General features: G+C 35.8%; 3 long non-coding RNA genes across 3 annotated transcripts; 2 read left to right on the forward strand and 1 right to left on the reverse strand.

Moving 5' to 3' along the window:
• The first annotated feature begins 4,533 nt into the window (after positions 1-4,533).
• Positions 4,534-5,414, forward strand: LOC110892027. The gene is made up of 2 exons (XR_002565774.2): positions 4,534-4,861; positions 5,084-5,414. It is a non-coding gene; the product is annotated as an uncharacterized LOC110892027 (long non-coding RNA).
• A 271-nt stretch (positions 5,415-5,685) lies between these two features.
• LOC110890297 lies at positions 5,686-11,904 on the forward strand. Its single transcript, XR_002564402.2, has 2 exons — positions 5,686-6,899; positions 11,381-11,904. It is a non-coding gene; the product is annotated as an uncharacterized LOC110890297 (long non-coding RNA).
• Positions 11,905-21,786: 9,882 nt separating this feature from the next.
• On the reverse strand, positions 21,787-24,128 carry LOC110890296. The gene is made up of 2 exons (XR_002564401.2): positions 23,749-24,128; positions 21,787-21,991 (listed from the first exon to the last, which is right to left on the reverse strand). It is a non-coding gene; the product is annotated as an uncharacterized LOC110890296 (long non-coding RNA).
• Positions 24,129-25,721: the final 1,593 nt, after the last annotated feature.

A 25,721-nucleotide genomic window follows, 5' to 3' on the forward strand; every position in this document is an offset into this window, starting at 1 on the left:
TAAGACCAATTGCGGCGACAATGACTTTTAGCGGCGACAAACAGGCTAATAGCGACCTATCAATATCGCCGGTAAAAGTCAATAGCGGCGACATTTGTTATCAATAGCGGCGACAGCTGTCGTCGCTAAAGGCCTTCCATTCTTGTAGTGAAAGTAGTCAACGCAATTGTGAAAGAGTCCCCGGCAACGACGCCAAAAACTTGATGTGCAAAAAGTATTTTAATAAAAACGATCTAAATTAACATAATTTAGACACTAAGTAATACTCTGGACTCTCTAAACTCGACTAAATTACTAACCAGCAAGCGAACCGATCGACTCTAGTAAAGCTAAGTAAGTCCGGAAATCGAACCTACAGGACTCTATTTAACTACGTTAACTAACTTATCTAGACTGACACTTACATGAATCTAATTGTTTTTATATTGGGGGGCGGGGTCTAAATATCCTAAAAGTGTGATTTAATCAAATTAATTAACTAAGTTAACTAGACACGAACGAACTTAGGTTTACTCAGATGATGGAAACGACTACCTAGACTGGAATCCTGCATTCTACTAGTAATGATTTATTAGGATGTTAATTATTATGGAATTGGGATCGTTTAATGCTAAACCTATTGAGACACTGAACAAGATCCCTGACCCTTTGAAGGAAGACACTTATGGAGCTCTAAAGGCTGTTATGGACACCGGTTGGTCTAGACTCCCTCACGGGTTATCTAAGTGGTTCATGAAAGTACCCTAATCCGATCTACTCCCTCACGTGTTATAAACATATGGGGAGTTAGAAGAAGAGATTTACATGGAGCAACCAGAGGGTTTCTCTACTCCTGGCCAAGAGGGCAAAGTGTGTAAACTCATCAAGTCATTATATGGCTTGAAGCAAAGTCCAAAACAATGGCATCAAAAGTTTGACCAAGTTATGCTTACCAGTGGTTTCAAAATAAATGAATACGACAAATGTGTCTATGTGAAAGACACTTCTAAAGGTTATGTGATCTTATGCCTTTATGTAGATGATATGCTTATCATTGGGAGTGATGATAAGATGATCAGATCTACTAAAGACATGTTGAAAGCGAGATTTGACAAGAAAGATATGGGTCTAGCTGATGTGATTCTTGGAGTAAAGATCATTAGAACCCAAACTGGTTTGGTGCTAAGTCGATTTCATTATGTGGATAAGATCCTTGAGAAGTTCAATCCTGAGGACATGAGTGTAGCTCAAACTCCAATTGATACCTCTCAACATTTGTTAAAGAATAGAGGCGAGAGTGTTGCTCAATTGGAATACTCAAGGATCATTGCAGTCTTATGTATCTCATGTCATGTACTCAACCAGACTTAGCATATGTTGTGAGTAGGCTAAGTAGATATACTAGTAATCCTAGTTCAGAGCACTAGAAGGGTATGACAAGATTATTAAGGTATTTGAGATACACGAGAAATTTTACCTCATTATGGCCAAAATCCAGCTGTTGTGGAAAGATTCAGTGATGCCAACCAGATATCTGATATGAAAGATTCTAGATCTACAAATGGTTATGTGTTTACCCTTAGAGGAGCAACTATATCTTGGAAGTCATCCAAACAAACTCTTATAGCTAGATCCATGATGGAATCTGAGTTTATCGCGTTAGATAAAGCTGGAGAAGAGGCAGAATGGTTGCGTCAATTCTTGGAATATGTTCCAAGATGGCCTAAGCATGTGACTGCTATTTGCATACTTTGTGACTGCCAATAAGCTATTGGTAGAGCTCAAAATGAAATGTATAATGGCATATCAAGGCATATATGACGCCGGTATAACACGATACGACAACTACTCTCAGCTGGAGTTATCACAATTGGCTATGTGAGGTCAAAGGATAACATTGTGGATCCACTTACAAAAGGCTTAAGCAGAGAGGTAGTACATAAGTTGTCGATTGGAATGGGACTAAAGCCCTAGGAGTAAGTTTGTACAACAGAAAACTTATCCTAGAAGATTGGAGATCCCATGATCTATGTTCAATAGGACCACCTAACTGTACGAACTGGGGTCACTGTGGGGGAATACCTCAACATATAAAGGGAGTTGTAAACTTCCTAGTCCATACGTACTTTCAGTGATATCAAGAGAGGTTAAGCATATGGCTTTTAATGATTTTTAAATCACATATGTTAAAGAGAAGTGGGGTCGCTTCGAACGGAATTGGGGACACAATTTCCAGAGCTCTCGCAGAACCAAGATGGTGTTCCATGACCATAACGGAAACAATATGAGGGATTAGCCAGACCAGGAAGAGTAATGTGTGATGTTTAATAATGTCTACGTAAAAAGGGGTTGGTTCAAGGACATCGCGTCTACTAAGCGCTAGGAGACTAAGTATATGTCACAAAGGAGGGTTCAAAGGGAAACCTGTCTATCCTACATTACTTAACCACTGAAATCTTATCGTGACACTTGAGTGTATAGGACGATCCCCATTCATGTGGGGGATTGTTGGAAATTTTATAAATAATATTATATTATGAGTTAATATAATGATTATTTAATAATTAAGCCAAGATGAATGAGAGATCTTGAGCATTAAGTTTGTGTGTTGGAACCATAAATATGTGGGAAATTGAGTTTGTCCCACATAGATGGAGAGATAAATCTTTTGTGGATTTATACTTCGAATTCTCTACACGAATGTATTCTTGTGTGACAACTCACACCCAGCGGTATCCAGGAGGGTGTGAAGCACCCGACACGCGCCCGCGCCCGCGCCCGTGCACGCATTCGAGACCGGGACGAGGGTGTTGGGCGCAATGCGGTGCTTTGATGGCGCACCTTGCACTTCGCACTTCGCACGCTCGCATCGCCGCTTGGAGTTGCCTTTACCATTTTTTAGATGCGGCTTGGTTCGTGTGGTGTGGTCAGCTAGACACTGTTCAAGTTCCTACCTGTCAAATGATTAAATCTCAGAATTCGTTGTGCCATTGAATTCTAGAATTTATTTTTATTGAATTTTGTATTCAATGGAGACTTATCATTTCGAATTCTAATCAGTTTATATCAAAGCTTTGTGCTTTGTTTTAGATACACAGAGAATAGAAATTCGTATGGTTCATAGCACACACACTACTTCCACAAAATTTCCTAACTTCACATCCCTAAGAACTCTTGTTTCAGGTTTTTTTTTCAGGTGCTTGGCTATCCCCGGCAGTACAATCTGCTCTGGCTGTTGTACCCTGGGAAACAGACGGGTTCACCTGGGTGGCCTGAAATCTGTTTTAAGGGAAGCGTGATCTTCACGTGCCTCAGTCACCGTTGTTTGATGTTTTCTTTATTTCTTTGTAATCTGTTCTTGGTGAGTTTACATTTTGTATTGTATTGTATTTTGTTTCGTTTTAGTTTACTTCTTGTTTATGTAAAGTAAGCCAAATATTTATTAATAAAATTGTTATTTTATTTTATTTTGTGAACGGATATCCTACATTTCCCACCCATTTTTAAGTTGAACAGAATCCATGAATTAGGAACTCGTTGTTGAACAAATTTTGATGTTGGAGAAAACGGAGATGAATGATGAGCTGAAAATTGGAGGATTTGAGATTTTAAGTGAAGTGATGGTGGTTGGGCAGGTGGTGGTGGTGGTGGTGGTGACGGTGGTGGGGCGGGTGGTGGTAGGTGGTTGAAGGTGTTGATAGGTGAGTGGGTTATTTTTTATTAGGAAGAAGATATGGAGATTTGGAAGAATACTGCATTTGGTTTATAAAGAGCGTAATGACCAAATTGCCCTTCAAATTATAAGGTAAAAGACACTCTTACCTTGGTCAACTAACGGTAAACTAACACTTTCTGTTAACATGGATATTATTGATTGCAATTGACAACCACATGGGTTAGAATAGTCGAAATTGACAAATAGAGTCTGTATGTGAGATTTGGTGTAAAGCATAGGGACGGAAAATTGTACGTTACTCTTTAACAAAAATTCAGGTTATGTTACATAATAAAAGGAATACTTGAAATTACAATCTTACTTGGTATTGATGAGAATTGATGAACATGATCTTCACTTTTTTAATTAATTATCTCTTAAATAAAATAAGAAATAGAAAGATGACTTTCAAAAATAACTTTTGTTTCTTTATGTTTTAGGTGAAACATGAAAATGATCAAAGTCTTTCAACGTAAGATTAATGCAAACAAAAAACAAACCACCAAAGTAAAGCAAGCCTAGTTTAGTAGGACAACAGGATAAGCACATATGTACCAAAAGGCATAAACCCATGACGCCGCTCAAACTTGTGGCTACAGGAGTATTTAGAGAAGGTTAGTTTGTTGTTGAACAAAAATGTAAACCTAACAGTGTGGCATATTAGTGTTGTTAGAACATATGGCCAATTCTTAAAGATGTGTGGGAAGATATAATCATGGACTTAATAGAAAGGTTACCAAATTCACATGGTAAACATGCTATTTTGGCAGTAGTTGATCAATAAGTAGAACATGTCATTTAATATCCCTTAAAAATCCTTTTGCAGCCACAACATTTGCTCAAGTTTATTTGGACAACATTTATAAGTTAGATGGCACTTAAAAACTATAGTTTTTGACAGATAGATAGATTTCTAATCTTTAATTGGTGGATAAAAAACTTTCCAACTATATAATCATCCACACACGCATGGTGAGAAGTACTTAATCGATCCGGAAAGTGACGACTTCGTACCGGGCACTCCTGCTCCGACCCAAATACCCACCAACTGAGACCCGCTTAACCCATCTGAACTCGGAACCGTACTCCCTGCCATGACCGTCAATACTCCGGACCCCACTTGGAACATGGACACCTGCGCATCGTCTCATCTAACATTGGATTCAGGTAAGGTCTTTATATTCTAACGCAAATACACTTGTTGGTAATGGTCACAAATTGTCAATTTTGGGTTATGGTAATGGTTCACATCATACTCATAATCGAACCTATCGGCTAAACAACATTCTTATTGCACCCAGTGTAATCAAAAATCTTTTTTTTGGTTTGTAAATTTAGTTGTGACTAAGTGTTTCTGTGTAATTTGACCCGTATGGATTTTGTTTGAAGGACCTCCAAACTGGACAGACACTTTTGTGCCACGATAGTACCTGTGACCTCTACCCATTCACATACTCTTCAAGTGCTTTGCTTGCTTGTTCCTCCAATAAGTGGCATGATCATCTTGGACATCCAAGCCATAGTGTTTTGCAAACATTATCATCTCGTTCATTTATTTCTTGTTCATCAACTTTAAACAATGGTTTGTGTTCATCTTCTCATTTGTTGATTTGTTATCATTTACGGTTACATCATTTGACATAATCCATTGTGATTTATGGACATCCCTAGTTAAAAGCAAAACGAGTTATAAAGACTACATGGTGTTGATTGATAATTATACTCAATACGTTTTGGTATACCCCCTTAAATACAAATCTGAAGCGTTTATAACTTTTACAAAATTTCATAAACTCATTCAAACCCAATTCCACACTAATATTACAAAATTTCAATGTGATTTAAGAGGGGGGGGGGATTTACAATAATGAGTTCCACAATTTTGCATCCTCACACGGCCTTAAATTCGTTTTTCTTGACCTCAAACCTACTCACAAAATGGCAAGGTTGTGTGCATGATTCGGCATCTAAATGACATGATACGTGCCCTTTGAATACATGCAACCTACCACCATCATTTTGGGTAGAAACGCTTCATATCGCCGCATACCTACACAATATAACTCCATGCAAACGACTCCACTTTAACACACCTTGCTATGCATTGTACCACTGGCACCCTACGTATGACCATTTGCGCATTTTTGGGTGCGAATGCTACCCAAATACATCTGCAAGTCAACCGCACAAGCTTCATGCTCGGTCTCTTCGTTGTATATTCCTCGGATATCGATATCACGGTGCTTAAATCCGATTACGGGTCACATCCACATATCCCGACATGTGGAATTTGATGAGGCAACCTTTCCAAACAACCGCACCCAACCCCATCACACCTATACATTTCTAGATGAACCTCCCATAACCACACAAAATTACAACTTTCCTACCACTCACACCTCTTAAAACCCTTCCTCCCCACCTACTGTTAACACTTAAACGCCTCATAACCCCTCGCCGTCTACCTATGCTTCCACAACCAATCCAACTTAATCCACCCTACAGCACTATGGCCATTAGAGTAACTAATACAACAAGCCACCCGCTTCCAACTCCACCGCATCCTGCCCTCCACCAACGCCCCGAACACTAGGTGTTGAATATATATGATTAATTCATATTCTATACATTTGTTGGTTGTATTATTTATTGGTCCTTGTAATAGCTATTATATATAACGTACTGCTGTTATATATAGCGGACTGGGCTTATTTGGCTTATTTTGGGCTTGTTGATGTTATATGAACTGGGCTATTTGTTCAGTCTTTTGTAACAAACTATTGGCTGAAATGGTAAGGTTGTATTAGTGAGAGGGTTGGAGTTGTAGCTATTCTTGTGGGGGCAAAGTGTATTTTTTCTTTTGTAGGATATAAAAGACTGGTGATATCAGTTAGGGTTTGGCTGATTCATTCATTCTATCTCAGTCGTTCACCTACAACACACAGTTCTTTATGTCTGTTCAAATCAGTGGTTTCGTTCAAGATATGATCTGGTACAGATGTTGTGGTTCTTGATCAGCTGTTGGTTCGGTTGTAGTTCCCCCAATTCTCACAATCATCCTTCTTAATTATGGTGCGTATACTCCGGTTCTCTTCCAGAAGTTGTTCACTCTATTTTCCAGCGTTTGATAAGGATCTGAGTTTCCGGCAGTTGCAGTTCTTGGTGATTACAGGAGTGCTGATTCTCAAGTCGCTTGCGTGGTTTGGTATTATTTTTTTGTTTCAGTTTTCCTTAGTTTATATTGTGATGATCTCCTATTAAAGATCATTCTGTATTTCGCTTTGTTGTGAGCGATTGTTTTGCTGGTTGATTGATGATCATCTTATGATGGTCATCTAAGTGTTGTATCATACTTTGTCTTGATTTTGATCTCACATATTGTGAGATCTAGGGTTTGGGGGTGTTTTTTTGGTTTGGGTTAACTAATAAAGTTTTTCGTCATGTTTTGTCGCTTCTTTTGTGTTTGGTGTTGTTATTTGTGATCTATATCGAACTGTCATACCATTTTTACATGGTATCAGAGCTATATGATAGCTCTAGTGTTTGTTCTTTAGGAATTTACGCTGTGATATAAGTCTTTAAATCTGTTTCTTTGGTTGTCTTCATTATGTGTTTTTTTTCGTTGATGATTGTTTCTTGGAGAGTGTGTAGATACAGGTCTGGTGAGGTGTTGTTGGTGTGATACAAACCCTAATTAGGGTTTGTTGGAAGTTGAGAAGAAGATCTTTTGCTACTGGTTTTTCTGAAGACCTGTGTTAGTCTCTTAAACCCTAGAAGGTTCAGAGCAAACTAACCAGGTATAATTGTTCTTGGCTTGAATCATTCTTGTAGTTCTCGAAAACTACAGTTCTAATCTCTTTGGAGTTAATCGCACCCTCTGTAAGATCTTTCTAATTTTGTTCTATTTTTTTTTAATTTTTTTGTCATTGATTGTTGATTGTTGGTTGGTTAGTTGAAGTCGGGGTAGTGAGGACCGACACCTTTGGTTGTTATTGTCTGTTCTGTGATTTCTTGTTGTTTTGTTTGTCTGTTATTTTTTGTTGTGGTTGTTTATTTGTGCACGTACTGCTTCTAGTATTTGCCGTTGTTATTGTCATTTGTTAGTTTGTGGCTCCTGTGTAAAGGCATGTCCAGGAACCATAGAGTGACGAACCTGGAATCTTGTCCCTGACTCAGCTTCGCCGTAGAGTTGTTTTCTCTTATTGTCTGTTGCTTCTATAAAAGGTTATCTGTCTGATAACTCCTGGTTATATAGTGTTTGTTTATGTGTTTTTTCTTTGATTTAAAATGCTAAAAAAAATAGAGGTCCATAATTGCATTAGTAGAGATCATTTGTTCATAATCTCTATAATAGGATATTCTGGTTTTTATTGTTGTTTGTGCATTTTGTTATTTGTTATGTGATAGTTCTTATTGTTTGTCTGCTAAATGTATGTTTGGTATATGAGTTGTATTTGTTTTTTCAAATGTTTTGTGGTTTATAGTAAAGGGGTTGTTTAGAATCGGTTCCCATATGACTATTAAAATTGTTGAATGGAACTTTGATTCTTTTACCGTCCATATATATATATATAAAAGGTTTGTGTTCAAAATCTTGATCCGTTTGTGTAGTTTTTTATTGATGGGTTATTTTTGCTCTTTATGCAGATCATGTTATTCTGTTGGTGAAGTGTGTTAGTCTTGTGCTTGTTGGTCTTGGTTGCATTACATGCATATTGTGAGTCTGGAGTCTAATTGCTAGTTTATATTTTGAGTAGAGTTCCTTAAAAGGGGTTTTTAATTGGTCATTGTTTCTACTCGTTTGAAAGAATATATATGTACTAATTGACTATATGGCTCTAAATGTGTTAATGCTATGGTATGTTCGATCAAGATTTTTTGTTCAAAGGGACAAGTTGATTGAAAAATATAAGTTTCTCTTGCTGTTTTGTATTCTGTTTTTTGTGGTAACAATATCTTGGATTTGTCTTGTTCGATGTTTTTTAAAATCTCCAAATTTTGGTTAAATCGGAAAAACATTCTTTGAGTTTATGACACATTATGGTTGAATATTGTTTTTTGGTTCTTGATACTCGTGTGAGTAGTTGAAAGAGTTTTTGTTGTTTGGTTTAGTCGATGTTTGTTTTTTGGCTATAATTGTATTTGATTATTTTACCATGCGTTGTTTTAGTCAAAATTATTTTTTTATTGAAAGTTTGTTTCTGACGTGTAGTTCGTTGTAATTGTTTAAGGCTGTTATCTTGAATGTTGGTTCAGACTTATGTGTTTTTTTCTTGTGTAAGAGTTAGTTTTTCTTGTCTTAGAATCAAGTGATCATTCATTTTTGTCTTGAATAATGTATAAATGTCTTTTGGCCATGATCAGTGTATGTCTTATTGTATGGTTAGTCGAACTATATGGTTTGAATGTTTCTAACCACTTGTTCTGTCAAGTTTGTTCTTGATGTCTGTGTCTGCCTATCTATGAGATCTATATGTTGAGGATCTTTGCCTTGTATGTTGTTAAATGTCTTTCAATTGTAGTCTTGATGTCTGCTTGTCTATGATCTTGTTTGTATGGTTAGTTTGAGCTGTATGGTTCATGTTTAACCGATGGTATTGTCAAGATTATTCTGTATTTGTGACAGCCTTGTATGTTATCTCTTGTGAGATGTTTTTGGTTGCAAAATAGGTTATTTTGTGATTTTGTTTGGCTGTGTCTTATTGTCGTTATTATTCTTATCTTGTGTGTGAGATGTTATATCATTTGTTTTTTAGATAAGCTGAATTTCTTGCCTAATATGAAAGCGTACTTGTATATCAGTGTTGGTAGTGTTGGTATGAATCTTATGATTTTGTATTTCTTGAAAAAAAATTGTAATAGTTTTTTCTAATCAAGTAAAATTTGACTTTGAGTTCTTCACAAGTATAGTCTTTCGGTTTTGGTCTCAAATTCTTAAAGATCGTGTGATTTTTAGTTTAAATGATATAACCGTGGTATTGTTGATGGACTGTGTGGTTCATTGTTCAATTAAAATATGCTTCCTAGTTGTTTGTTATCTCACTTGTTTTGTATATGTATGAATCGTGCGATTCGTTGTCTTTTCAGACTTTGTTCTGAGTTATGTAGTCTTTTATGAATATCTAGTTTGACAGAAATGTCTGGAAGAGTTCTTGTCCTCAATTGTATTTTGTGAGTTGTCTTATTCATCTGAAAGTTGATTGTTTAAAAAATCTTAATTGTAACTTTCTGTGATTATTGAGGATTTGATTTAAGTATGTACTAGTTGATTCTAGTTTACTAGATCTTCATGTCTGTTGTTTTTTGATTGAGTTGATCAGAAAATTGTATCTGTGTGTGTAAATTGTCTTGTTATCTTGCTAGCGTCTTTATGTAGGAGATTGCTTTTGTAGGTTATGGCTGCCTAGTTTGCCTCTTTATGAGAAGTTCACTGTTCTAATTGCAATATCATTGGATCTATAGCTTCAATTAGAAGGATATTTGAATGATGTTTGTTGTCTGATTTAGAGGTGTATTGTTTTTTATCAGATTAGTTTTGGTTGTGTGGTTCATGTTTTGTGTAATTGTAAAAAAATTTTTTTTGGTAAAAACAAATGAGTCTTTATGATTTCTTTGACAAGATTATTCTACATTATGTGATAGGTTGTTTATCTTCAACACTGTTAAAACGTTTCAGAGTGTCGTTCATATATCATCTTGTATGATGGTCATATCTTATAGTTCGAGTAGGTCTAATGTGGTTTGTTCGCAAAGTTGGCTCTTGACTGTTTGTGGTGTTAGCCTTGTTATTTGTGCAAGAGTTTTTTGTTTCTGGTTATAAAAGTATGTGATTGTGCGTTTAGGCAGAATTTGTGTAGGTATCGTTGTTGTCTAACATTCTTTGTCATAAAAGTTTATCTGGTTTGTTGGTTGTTTGTTATAGGGAGCTCTTTGATTTGTTAGTATTTGTGGTGTGTTACTTCAAGGAATCTCATGTCTTGTCTTGTAGCATGTTAGAGTTAAGATTTTTGGTTATAGAAATCCTATTTTTAGATTTGTTTCTCAATGTTGTTGTGTATATGGCTCTATTGCAGGTGGTTAGGGTTATATTTTACGTTATATAGTTTTTTTTTTCATAAATACTTGGTGTTAAATGCAGGTTGCTTGTTAAAATCTAGTAAAAGTGCCATATTAGTTTCTTTGAATTTTGTCTTTCAAGAGGGGTCTAAACATGTGAATTAGATCTGATTTTTTTGGAAAATTGTTTGTGGTGTTATTGGTCTTGTTAAGATTGTTTCAGTTTGTAAAATTGCAAAAGGTTTGAGTTGTGAGGTGTTTGATGTTTTCAGCAATAAGTTGGAAATGGTTAAAATGTATAGTATATGAATGATGGGGGGATGTTGAAAATATATGATTAATTCATATTCTATACATTTGTTGGTTGTATTATTTATTGGTCCTTGTAATAGCTGTTATGTATAACGGACTGCTGTTATGTATAGGGTTTGGGGGTGTTTTTTCGGTTTGGGTTAACTAATAAAGTTTTACGTCATGTTTTGTCGCTTCTTTTGTGTTTGGTGTTGTTATTTGTGATCTATATCGAACTGTCATACCATTTTTACACTAGGCGTTCTACATCTGGATATTATGTTTTATGGGGAACAATTTAATTTCATGGTCATCTAAACACCAACCTACTATTTCCAGATCTAGTGCTGAAGTTGAATATAGAGGTATCACCAATGCCAGGTGTTGCAACAACATGGCTTCGTAATCTTTTACTCGAGCTATACGTACCGATGCACAAAGCCACGGTTGTCTATTGTGAATTTACCTCTCCGAGAACCCTGTACAGCACCAGCGAACCAAACATGTTGAAATCGACATCCACTTTGTTCAGGGAAAAGTTTGTTTGGGTCATGTTCGAGACTGATATATCAGTCTCCAATACATAGTATTTGAGACTGATTTATCAGTCACTAATAATATTAGGGACTAATTTCTATGCACCGTATATTAGTTACTAGAAATCAGTCTCTAATATCTTAACACCTTATTTGAGACTGAATTTCTGTCGCAAATATGTTTGTGTTGTATAGCGTTTTGGAAGAACGATTATTGGCTACTAAATTTTAGTCTCAAATATGTTTCCCCTATAATGAAAAATGACACATCTATGTTGGAGACTAATATTTTGTCTCCAATATAGATGGAACATATTAGGGACTGAATATAAGTTATTAGTATTTTCAAGACAGCCATAATTAGGGACTGATATTCAGTTTTGAATACCTTTTTATATATAAGATGATGATTGGTGACTAATTTTCAGCATCCAAATATGTTAAATCTTTTCGAAACTAATTAGGAACTGATATTTAGTCTCCAAAGTTTTATGAAGACCTAAGAAACAGTGATTGATAACTAGTTATAATAATATTAATATAATATTAGTTATAATAATATTAATATAATATTATAATAATTCTAATGAAAGGGTGACACGGAAGAAGATGACACAATCTTCACATATATCAAGTTATAATAATATTAATATAATATTATTAATATACTATTAATATAATATAAATAACAATATTAAGTCATAATAAGCTAACACAATCTTTACATATATCAACTTATAATAAAATACTAAATTATAATAAAATCAAATTATATAGTATGTTATTTTATTATTATTATTATTATTATTATTATTATTATTATTATTATTATTATTATATATTTTATTTATTTCATTAATAGTAGCTCAGTTCGTTTACGTCACGAGTGATTAGATTTGACTAAGTTTGACTTTGATTAATGAAGTCTAACTTTGGTTAGACCAATGTAAGTTGTAATGAGTTACAATGACTCATACAACAATTGATGGTCAATGAGGATCAGTTGTAGTCAATGAGGACCAGTTATAGTCGATGTTGTAAATAAATGTCAAGTAAAGTTAACTAGGGTAAACTCAAATCATTCGGCCAATTAGGGACGATATTATCAACAGTCCCAAATAAGGGTAATTAACCTCTATTAGTGGCAATATTGCTTGATGATGGTTAAACAACAGAAATAAAGGTTACTGGTAGTTAACCTTGATAAAGTGATCTCGTTATAAATCATTTAGATATGTATGACTTAGTTTAACTCGTAGCAACATAACAGAACAAATGATCCATTTAGACATGTATAACTTAGTGTAAATAGTCAATGGTGGTCAATTAGGGTCAAATATGGCCAAGTAGTTATTTACGACGAACTAAGATCACCAATCTTTGGTTTAGGAAAAATGATGAGTAGTGGGTGCAATTGATGGTCTTTTAATGGTCGATTAGGGGTCAAATGGGTTAATTAGAGATTTTAAGCGTTGTTATGACTATTAAGCCTAACATAGCTCACTTGACATAACTCACTAGAGTCAATAACAAGTCCACATAACCAAATACACTTCTCAAGTGCTAACATTGGGTTTGGTCATAGTAAAACAAAATAAGTCGTAGTCACACATAATGATAATGATAATGAAAATAATACATATATAATTTACTATTGATGTAATAGTTTCATCTTACTAGCTAACTAGTTAAAGACCATATGAAAGGGCCTTTGGCCTAGCGGTATACGACGTTATATAAAAACCATTTACTTTGACTCATGGGTATAATCATCTAATTAAAACAAACAGGGGCGTGGATCAAGCCGAATAATCAACGACGTGTCATTGCTTTTGTACGTTTTGAGAATGGAAAGAGCCGAGTACCTCGCGAGCTACTCAAGCTCGGCTCGAAAAAAAACTCAAACGAGCCGAGCTTTAACGAGCTCGAGCCCAAACCTAAACCTAACAAGCTCGTAATAAACGAGCCCGAGCTCGAGCTTCACTTATCGAGCTCGCGCCGACTCGTGAGCCTAAAATGAACATACTCTTTTATGTATTTTTCTTATTAATATATATATATATATATATATATATATATAATTATTAATACTTAGGGTCGACTCTACTCGTTTGCACCCCTACACAAAAATTTAACCGAGCTCGAGCTTTAAAAAGTTGAACGAACTCGAGCTCGAACCTAGTCAAGCTTAGGGTCGTCTCAGCTTGTTTGCACCCCCACACAAAACAAACCTAGTTTTTAAATCGGTGTCACAACAATATTTAATCAAAATAAAAATATAGATAACATGGAATCGTTCGTTTCACAATATCAAATCAAAACAAAAGATATGATGGCATCATTTGTTCGGAAAGAAAAAAAACACATATAGACAATATTATTTAATTTGGGAAACAACATCTTTACATAATTCACTTGCTTCATCCTATGGCGAAACTCTTGCAACAACTTGCAACAAATAACCAGAGAAATCGGGATGTCAATCCCCTCTATATCCACGTTCCTTTCCAATTATTCAAACCCTATTACGTGCCAGTTACTCCCTCACAAAACCCTCTGCTCTGACTCCCCTATTTGCGTGTGTAGGTCCCTTTTCGCGGAGGATTACGAACCTAAACCTTGTTATACAAACCTACTAGCAAGTGCGGAATCCAAGCTAGTAGGCAAACCGAGATGAAGCAAGTAGAGAAACAAACACACAAGATTCACCGATTAACACCACTGTATTAATACGTATGAAGGTTCCGGTTACAAGCACAATGTTTACAATCAGTTTGCAAACTCTCAAAGTGGATGTGTGTGTGTTTCGGACAGAATGCTCTCAACTCTCTTTCTGTCTGTCTGTCTGCATCTGTCTTTCACACTACACTGCATGGGTATATATATACCCAGCCCATGATGTCTGGTCGAAGGATCCGATAGATGATCCGAAGGATCATCTTTCGGACATAGTGCTTTCGAAGGATCAGCAAGGACCTCGAAAGATTACCTTTCGAGGTCTATAGTTCGAAGCCTATCTTTCGATCACCTCGAAGGATCAACAGTATCCTTCGAGGCTATCCTTCGATACAGACAAACATATTACATCTTGTTGGCCAAGTCAAACTAGGAGGATAGTTGACTTGGTCAACTTACAGACTAACTTAGGACATCGTTTACATACAGACCGAATACAGACAAAGTACAGACACAAGTGCACCAACAAACTCCCCCTTGGCTGTAGCTTTGTCTTTATCTTCTATAGTTGTAGACTCGTCTCGAACTTCGACAGTCTTTGGTCTTCGAGATACTAAAACTCTGATGTCCTTTCAAGTCTTCAATGTCGGAGGATCTTGAAAGTCTTCACGTCTTGAAAGCAGAGAGTGTATCAACAAACTACCCGTATCATATAGGAAGTGTGTTGACAAACTCCCCCTTAACATAAGCTCCCCCTTGAGTTATGCTCGTGAATGACTTGATCTTTATGAAGTGAGATCCTTGTGGTGTTGATGATGGTCAGCGGCTACTCGATCATCTTCATCTTTTGAGCGCCTTCTCGTCGTGTCTTCATTCCAAAGCTTGTCATCGACCATGTTCTCCTAGCCTTTAGAATCTGCACATGCAAGAAATCTAAACGCGTAATGAGAACAACCGCTTGGAATATAGTATAAACAAATGACACACGAATGACCATGTCACAATCAAACACCGTCCGACAGTTTGAAAGTTTAATAAATTTGTTAATTTTAGTCTTTAACTTTCAAAACATGCAAATTTCGACCGTTTATGAAGATTTAGTCAATCCGGTTTTCGTTCAGGTTTCAGGCAACGAAGACTTGAGTTCCAACATCGTACGATCGAAAATAAAGTAGAAAGAAAATCTTTTTGGCTTTTATAAAGTTTATATTAAAACACACCTAAAATCTTTTTGGTATTTTTGAAAGTAAAAGACAACAATTTAAAATCCTTTGAGTGTTATCAAACGACATCACCGCTAATGTCGTGCTGATATGCACCAAACGACGAAACTGTTTTAAAAGAAAACAATAAAAGTTAAGCAGTAAATAAATAAATATATACAAACATTCTTTTTGCGAGTTTCGAGGGTAAGAGAATCATATCAGTGTACGGTCATGCCAAAACACTCTTGTTGTTCAGTTAGTTAATATTAAGATAAGCATCCTATAACAATTATCGGTATTGTTGTCCACTTAAGCTCAACTTATCAGATGTAATCATGGCGAGGGGATACGTTAAGGTATGATTTATACTTACCGACCGGTGTTCATCCACATCACGACACATTCCCGTATCAAGGTATGCACGAGAGTTCATCTTACCGGTGAGTATACCGATTATCATCTGTTTGACCGTATAAGCTGTGAGATACTCACTTATTTTGATTTGAAAACAAGCCCTATGTGATATAATCACTTATTGATGAGGAACTTGATTTTCGTATGCATGAGGGCACAGGTGCAAGTCCGTGAACAGGTCAGTACTTCCGTACAGCAGAGAGACGAACTTGACACCCGGATAAATGTGATATATTATCACTTATTTGAATTGGACATGTGATTGTTTATCACTTATTGAGGTCGAATGCAGTATGTAATATGTACACGTATGTATAATTGTAGGTCCGTGTTTCGGGATCCAATCCGTGATTTTCATGTTTATGTTCAAAGATGGAAGAGATAAAGAGATGATAAACAAACAACTTTGCATTAATCCGGTAGTAAACATTACAAGTCGGCTCGATTACATGGAAACCGAACTAATACCAAAGAAGTATACATCCAGGGAGAAATCAAGTGGTGATTTCTCCCGGTGAGGACTCAAACCTCCTATCACTCTCTAGCACACACTTGTGCTCTCACTCTTTGTGTTTTACAAGACAAGGTGTTGGTATTTATACCAAACACAGGTTGTATGGTCGAAGGATCAAGCTGACTGGTCGATAGATCATCTTTCGACCATCAAGCTTTCGAAAGACACATATACCTCGAAGGATCACATATCCTTCGAGGTCCATCCTTCGATGGATATCTTTCGAGCTCATCGAAGGATATTCATAATCCTTCGATGCCTTATCCTTCGACACCAACAAATACAACCATAATTTGTCAAGTAAATACACACACACGGTCAACCGAACAACCCTCTCGTTTGACCACTTCAAACGAGCGGGTCTATACACGTTCGATAGACCGTTTCACTAACTATTACAAATTCAGCGTAAAATAATAACTAATCTATTCGACAAGCATTGGACACAAAATCTGCATCAACAAATTCCCCCTTGTCCGTTGCTGTCGAATGCTGAAAATGCAACTGCAATCATTGATCTTCAATCAAGTAATCATCTTCTCTGTGTAAACAAATTCCCCCTTGACCGATGATCCAGGTAAGTAGTATCTTGATGCTCATTGTTTAAAGCTTCCCCCTCAAAGTACGCGTATCCAAGTCGAGTGTTGTGCAATTTCCTCAAAAGGCTCAATTGACCGATCTTCCGCTGATCTTCCAATACTCCAACCGGCATTTGATAAGGGTTCCATTTTATAACAACTGCATCAAGTCTTGATCTTTAAGCATACCTATGATTGCGTTTAGAAATTTACCGAAGAAATTCAACATTTGAAAATTTTTATCCCCCCATTTCTTTGGTAAATTCTCTAAACCTTAACAGAATCTTTCCACTTCAAAGAAACTGTCGTCAAATGTTCACCAATTCCCTCCACTGAGCGGAACTGTCGTCAATCTTCATTGAATGACGAGCGGAAGCGAACATACCGTGTTGTTTTTGGCCCATAATAGTCGCGTTACCATTTTTGTCATTGCATCGGTAACCGTGACTACCCCACAATTTTCAAACATCAAGTTTTCATCATCTTCTGTTTTCATCGTTCCGAATCATTCCGCGCGCTCCCAAAATCCATCCAAATTTTGACCTTGATATTAGGAGCGCGATTCAGATCAACTCCGCAAATACCCGACCCCACTCCCACTAGTAATTTGTAGAAACCATCATGTGAGCCCATAATGATAATGGTAACTAGTAAATTACTAGTGGGCCACAAATAAAAATCCAAAGACCAATATGCATACACAGACCACTTTATATGATGGCAATTTGTCTTTAGCCCAATTCTTTTACCAAAAACCCAAGCCCATATAAAATATCTGTTGTGCATTCACAGCCCATTGATTATATTTTATTCACCCACAAGCCAACAACCCTAACATCAAAACTTCACCAGCCGTCAAACATCATCATGTTGTCTCTTCTCCTCAAAAATCAGCCGACATCATATCAAAAGCAGCAACCAACTTCGTCTTTCTCTCTGCAGATTCACGAAGGATATATGATCTGTCTTGTCAATCTTTCGAAGCATAAACAGCATCCTTCGACATCAGTTGATGTTGATCCTTCGAAGCCAAAGAAGACCCTTCGAAGAACAAGATCTTTCGATTCTGTTGTGATAATCCTTCGAACATCAGTTTGATCTTTCAATTCTGTTGACCTTTCGAAAAACAATTTAATCTTTCGAAGTTGTGACAATGATCCTTCGAAACACAACAGAACAGATGACCTTTCGAGGAATTCTCAAAGTTGTGAAGTTGACTTTTCTGGCACATGTCAGATCTGGATCTGACAAACATCAGCTGCTATCATATCAGAACTGACCTTTTAAGAAGATTTGACCCTTCGAAACAAAAAATTGATCCTTCGAATCATGGAAGGATGACCCTTCGAATGAACTAATGATCTTTCTAGCACTCCTTTTCATCTTTCGAAACATGAACATACGAAATCTGTTTGACCCTTCGAAGAATACAAAAAGCAAGGCTGACCCTTCGAGAAAGTGTTTTGACCTTTCGAAGTTGTTGTGGGTGGAAGTTGATCCTTCGATGTTCTTTACATCTTTCAAATTATGAAGATGTGAAGAACATCAAGAACACAGAAGCCTGGGAAAATCTGCAGATTCGATGAAAACATTTGTACACGATTTTTGATGATGGAAACTTGAAGATTTAGGAGAAAAACATAAAACCCAACACTCGTTTTATCACAGATCTGGATATTCGGGTCCAGATCTGAGTTTTTCTCACTTTCACCATTTTTACATCTTGAACAAAAACCCACAAAAATCACAGATCTAGAGCACATGTGACTTAGTAAACGGTTAGTTTTACTAAATCGGGCACCATGGCTCTGATACCAATTGTAGGTCCGTGTTTCGGGATCCAATCCGTGATTTTCATGTTTATGTTCAAAGATGGAAGAGATAAAGAGATGATAAATAAACAACTTTGCATTAATCCGGTAGTAAACATTACAAGTCGGCCCGATTACATGGAAACCGAACTAATACCAAAGAAGTATACATCCAGGGAGAAATCAAGTGGTGATTTCTCCCGGTGAGGACTCAAACCTCCTATCACTCTCTAGCACACACTTGTGCTCTCACTCTTTGTGTTTTACAAGACAAGGTGTTGGTATTTATACCAAACACAGGTTGTATGGTCGAAGGATCAAGCTGACTGGTCGATAGATCATCTTTCGACCATCAAGCTTTCGAAAGACACATATACCTCGAAGGATCACATATCCTTCGAGGTCCATCCTTCGATGGATATCTTTCGAGCTCATCGAAGGATATTCATAATCCTTCGATGCCTTATCCTTCGACACCAACAAATACAACCATAATTTGTCAAGTAAATACACACACACGGTCAACCGAACAACCCTCTCGTTTGACCACTTCAAACGAGCGGGTCTATACACGTTCGATAGACCGTTTCACTAACTATTACAAATTCAGCGTAAAATAATAACTAATCTATTCGACAAGCATTGGACACAAAATCTGCATCAACAGCGTGCTCTTAAAGTCGTGCGAAGAAGTCTTGACGGAGACACTCAGTCGATCGAGATTTGCAGAAGATTAAGGTATCAATTGACCTTTTTTTGGCATAATAAAATATTCAACCAGTAATAGATGATATCTGAATATGATTACTTATGCACTGAATACAATCATGTGGTTGAATTTATGGCTTTCTATTGTCAAGGATTTAGGTTTTAACTACTGAATTGATAGCTTTCCATCAATTCACGTTTAGGAATTTTTATTCGATTTTACATTTAGGTTTCTTACTAATGAATTGATAACTTCAATTTCAAGCATTTTATTTAATCTAAATATGAACGTATTGTCCGTAGTTTTATTAAAGTTAGTTTTAAAGGTGATTTTTTAAAGAAAAAAGCCTATTTAGTACAATACATTTCTTCTTTTTATTATCGTTTAACAGTATTTTATTATCATCTAGTAACATGCAGTTGATTTGTTTATGTTTTGGTTCAAAACACTGGTTGTGTAATGTATATATCTTTTGTTATGTTAATTGATTATCATTTTCCTTGTAGTACAATGCGGATGTTTATGTTGATGATGATGGCATTTACAAGAACAAGGTCTGAAGAAGATTCTAGAGTATCGACAAATCAGTTGGTGGTTGAGGGAAGTGCATCAGCTAGAGTTCCGATCAAGAACCGTAGATGCAAGTCTAAAAACATTACAAGAATCATATTGACGAATAACATTAATGTTGTGTTAGTGAGAATGTTTTATTGAACAACAATGTGAATGGTTTAATACATAAAACTATAAATTCTACCGGGGACTACTTATTAGTCCTAGAATGTATTTGTTAGGAATTGTAAATGCATGTTAGGGACTCAACTAAAGTTGTATTTGCAACTATTTTTCAGTATTTAAAAAAACCATATTGAAAGTGACACATAGTATTAGAGACTAAAAGATAGTCACAAAAAAAAGATATTAGGGACCAACTTTAGCGACTAATTTTCAGACCCTAAATAGACATATTGGAGACTAAAATTATTTGCTATCTTAAACTGATTATCAGTCCCTAAAAGTAGTACCAAAATAACATAGTATGTGAGACTAATTTCCAGTACTTAAAAGAAAGATATTAAGGACCGAATTCATGTGGTACTTGAGACTAATTTTTAGTCTCTAAAACATCTTATTGGATACTGATTTGACATGGAATCACGAACCTATCAAAACTTATTACGGACAATATAGACATGTTTATAGGACTGATTTTCAGTCCTTAAAGTAATACATCCGGGACTAAACTATCGTAGTAGTATCCGAGACTAATTTTTTAGTCATTGAAGAAATGCATCGGGGGGACTGAAATTACGTGGCAACGGGAGGTTAATTTAGGACTGAATTTTTAAGTATCTGAGACTGACTATTAGTCCTATTTGGTGTCGTACAATAGGGACTGATTCTTAGTTGTTAAAACCAGTATCTAGTACTAGGTATCTGGGACTGGCTGGAGACTGGCAAATCAGTCCCTGATAACCATCAAGGACTGATTCTTACACATCAGATACTGATTTTTCAGTCCCCAAAAGTCATTTTTTTTGTAGTGTATGCAGATGTGTTTACCAAGAGCCTTCCAAGACATTTGTTTCAGAACTTTGATGACAATCTGAGCATTCGCTCAAACCTCCTCTCACACTGATAGGGAGTATTAGCGACACATTATATCACAAAATATTTAGGAAAGGATTAAATTAACCTTAGCAAAGGATTATATTTACCTTATTTGTAGGCCTACCTCAACCATATAAGGTGGCTATATTTTTACCTTGTGATTTATTCGAAATATATAGAACATAGTTTTCCATCAACATGTTTGATTTTAGTTTTTGGTTTAATTACTGTAATCAGTTTATCATTTTCGTTCTCAAGCCTAGATAGAGTAGATGTTTTATCGCGATGAATTTGGAAAAACGGCTAGACCTTTTACTTCACTTATAACCTCCAAATTAGTTTAGTAGATGTGCAAATATGCTACTTCTAAGAAAAAAGAAAACATGTTAGGAAAACTAGAAAGTTAGTTATTTGAGAAAGAGTTAAAAAAAAGAGCTATTTGTTCTAAAAAACAAACTTTATTAGTTAAATTAAAATTTAATAGTTGTATAGGTTATAGATTTAACAAAAATTAAGGTTATATTACATGAATAAAGGAATACTTGAAATTACAATCTGACTTGGTATTGATGAGAAATTAAGAATTGATGAACATGACTCTTCACTTTTTTAATTAACTAGTGCTTTTGCTCTCGCGCGTTGCACGTTAGGCGTTTGTGTTTTGATTAAATAGTCAAATGTTAGCAACCTGTTATGAAAAGGGTTGTTGCCCGTGGTTGAGTTGAGTTCAAGTGTTTTCATACCAAGTTCTTTACATATTGTTTACATACTAAGTTCTTTACATTAAACAAAAAAGAGAAAAACAAACGTTGGATGCGGTTCCTTTTTTGATAGCGCAGTGGTGCTTTAGTAGGTTGTGTCACCCCATCCGTTCTTCAGCGCGGTAGTTTCAGGGCCTACATTTAACAATATGGTTTAGTAAAATGACAAACTTATTGTCTTTTTGAAAAGAAAAAAAAACGAATAATATCAAACGTCAACAATAATAGCTTAAGTTGAAAGCTATCTAGCTCCAACTGCCAGCAATAACTCAAATTCATTCACTGAAACTAGTTTCCTGTTCTATAACCTAGCTTAGAATCAAACAACTTACTGAAATTACCATCACATTATACATCATCTATTCATATCTGACTGTATACAGCAACAACATATTTTCAATCACAATATCACGTTACAACCACAAATAATAAATTGATGTTTTAAGATAGATATGTCAAATTTTTTAGCACTCTAATGTTTTCAATAAAGTCTACTTACTATTGAGAAAATAATAATAAACATACGGATGATTATCTAGGTATAACCCCATTTAATTACTATTTCTTTAGAAAAAATTAAAAATCCTGGATAAATGTTTGAAATTATATATCATAAATAGTTAAATACACATCTTATATATCAAGGTGGGACTATACACGCAGACATGGTTGAAAATAACATAATGAAACCATGAAAAAGTTGATATCTTCTTTTTTTCTATTAATATTTTCCTTTTGTTCTTACTTATACCTCTAACCTTGTTATATATATATATATATATATATATATATAAGAGAGGTAATACGTAGCTACAACAATGCATAACTACTGAATTGGAAGTCTTATATCTTTGTTCTAAAGGTAGTTATGTGAAGGAAAGTAAGTGTAATCATTTAACTTTCATGCTATTTATGCATACTTTGATGATAATATCAAACTGTTTGTTCTTCAATCAATCCACACACTTAATACTCCATAAATCTAAACAAAATGTCACTAAATAACTAAAGTAGAATATTAAATCACAAACAGATAATAAGTTACAAGCCAAACATGATGAACCAGATCCATCTGTTTGAAACAGACTCTTCACCAGTTTCATATTCATCTTCATCGCCTTAACCTGCAAGTACCGACACATCTTCAACCATTTCACTTAGCAGAAGCAAACACTGACGCTAACACACAGTTCATCAGCATCACCTAAACAAATCTCAATAGTTAATACGCTCCATCTACACACTCCAATTTCCATCATCCAATAAGAAAAACCTAAACGATACAGATTCCACTTATGTAATCATCCAACCTTTAAGTTGTATAACACACCACTTAACAGGATATCCCCATACGGACCTTGTTGCTATGGTATTCAAATTAATATATTAACTTATACTCAGCGACTGTATAACTTATACTCAGGTAACCAAATTGAGCCTTGATCAAACCTAAACAACAGTAGCATAATCAATTCAACACAATCTTGAATATAATCAATTCCTTGTCGATTTTATTCCTCAACTTCTTCTTTTGGCCAAAATAGGGATCCCACAAATATTATAATTAAAGATATTTAGGTAACAACCTTGGACTCGAAATCAGAAAAAAAAAACATACATATTGCTTATCATCAAACACATAGAAGGCATCAAATCAAATACAAAAATCGAGCATTTATCAAACAATACTCATCAAACCATACGCCTGGCTAAATAAGAAGCTGAGAAGGGGATTAGTGATTGCATATGGCCACCCACTTATTTCTTCTTCCATTATCACCCTTTTCATCTATAGGTTCATCATCTCACCTTTGATTTGTCAACTAAGCACATCAATCTATAAACCCTAAACTATTTTTCTTCCTTAAAAATCAGAGATTGAATACGCAAACCTGTAGCGATAACCAACAACAATAAACGTATGGCAACCCGATTCGCCGCTGGCATCCTTGTGATACCCCTGCATGCCGTCTCTATTTTGACTTCCAGCCTCCACACCATCACCGTTGTCACCATGGTTCATGGCGGTACCCTACTACTACCTCTGAACCCTCGATTCTTCACATAAACTAAGAGCCACCGTCACTCAGACATTTAGTTGACTAAACCGACGCCACCAACAATTTCTACACCATCGGGTATGCGGGTGAGAGGCGAGCACGCGCCGGGAGGCGCGGGGGCGGGGGCGGTGACTAATCGGCGCCGAATGCCGGATCTCTCTCTTTATCTCTTGTTGTCCTGCATCTCTCTCTGTCTCCTTTTGTTATGACGACAATGGAGATGAAACTACGATGATAAAACACGTGGAAAGCAGCAAGCCACGCATCTATTTTCAAAATACCTCAGAACACTAAGCAAATTACCAAAATAACCCAAACTACTGTTCATTCACTTCTCTAACTAACATTCATTCACTTCTCTAACTAACATATATTAATTATCTCTTAAATAACATAAGAAATAGGTAAGATTACTTTCAAAAATCACTTTTGTTTCTTGATGTTATAAATGAAGCGATAAAAACGATCAAAGTCTTTCAACATAGGATTCAAGCAAACAAAAAACAAACCACCAAAGCAAGCCAAGTTTAGTAAGGCAACAGGATAAGCACACGTGTACCAGAAGGCTTAAACCCATGACGTCATTCAAACTTCTGGCTATAGGAGTATTTAGAGAAGGTTAGTTTGTTGTTGAACAAAAATGTAAACCTAACAGTGTGGCATATTAGTGTTGTTAGAACCCATGGCCCATCCTTAAAGATCGATGTGTGGGAAGATATAGTCATGGACTTAATAGAAAGGTTATCAAATTCACATGGTAAAGATACTATTTTGGCAGTCGTGGATCAATAAGTAAAACATGTCATTTAATATCCCTTAAAAATCCTTTTACAACCTTAACTTTTGCGCAACTTTATTTGGATAACATTTATAAGTTACATGACACTCAAAAAACTTTAGTTTTTGACAGATAGAGAGATTTCTAATATTTCTCATATTATCATCCACACACGGATGGCGAGATGTACTTATTCGATCCTAAAAGTGATGCGTTGTATGTGCTTTGATAGACCAAGTGGCTTCCATTAGTTATTACTATGTTATTAAGTCCACACCCTTTGAAATTATTTATGCCACCCTTCATCACGTCATGATAGTAGTGTGCATGGGAACCTTGGATCGCAGCTAAACAAACCAGGAAGAAGTCATCCGGATTTCTCAAATCTAGTTTGTGTTGGAACTAATTTTGTCAATACCCAAAAGTCAGAGAATTTAGATGGTTTATTTTATATGTATTTTATTTAATAGAAAGATTTATGAAATACTAGTTTTATTTTATTTAGTTTCCTTGTAGGAGTAGGTTACTTATTCTTCAAGGGATTATTTAGTATTAATAGGGATTATATGTTTAGGTTTTATGTGCCTTCAATTTTAATCAAAGGTTTTTTTTCTTGTTAAATCCATTGTTTGATTAAGTTGAAAAAGGCTTGGTTTCCAACAATTGGAATCAGAGCGGTTTATCAATTTGGGAGGTTTGTAGGTGCAAGAGGATTTGTTAATCAAACGGAAACAATAGGTTGTGATCAACAACAGCCAGACTGTAGCAATCAAGTAGCAATGATTGCAAACTTGATCAAAGGAGAAAACCCAGGTGTAGTGACATGTTAGATCGGATCAATAGCAGACTTCAAAGGTGATGAAGTAGCATGTTTGATCAAGGTGGAAGAGAAAGGATGTTGTCATGTTTGTGGTTAATGATTCAAGTGTTTAGACAAGTTATGAGCGTGATCCCAAAGGAGTCAGAAAACAGGGGGTGCAGTGTTGTGTCAGCTGCAACCACTACTAGAAAACTACTACTATTCCTA

This window comes from Helianthus annuus, chromosome 11, assembly GCF_002127325.2.
Source record: "Helianthus annuus cultivar XRQ/B chromosome 11, HanXRQr2.0-SUNRISE, whole genome shotgun sequence".
In the NCBI taxonomy this organism is placed as follows: Eukaryota; Viridiplantae; Streptophyta; class Magnoliopsida; order Asterales; family Asteraceae; genus Helianthus; species Helianthus annuus.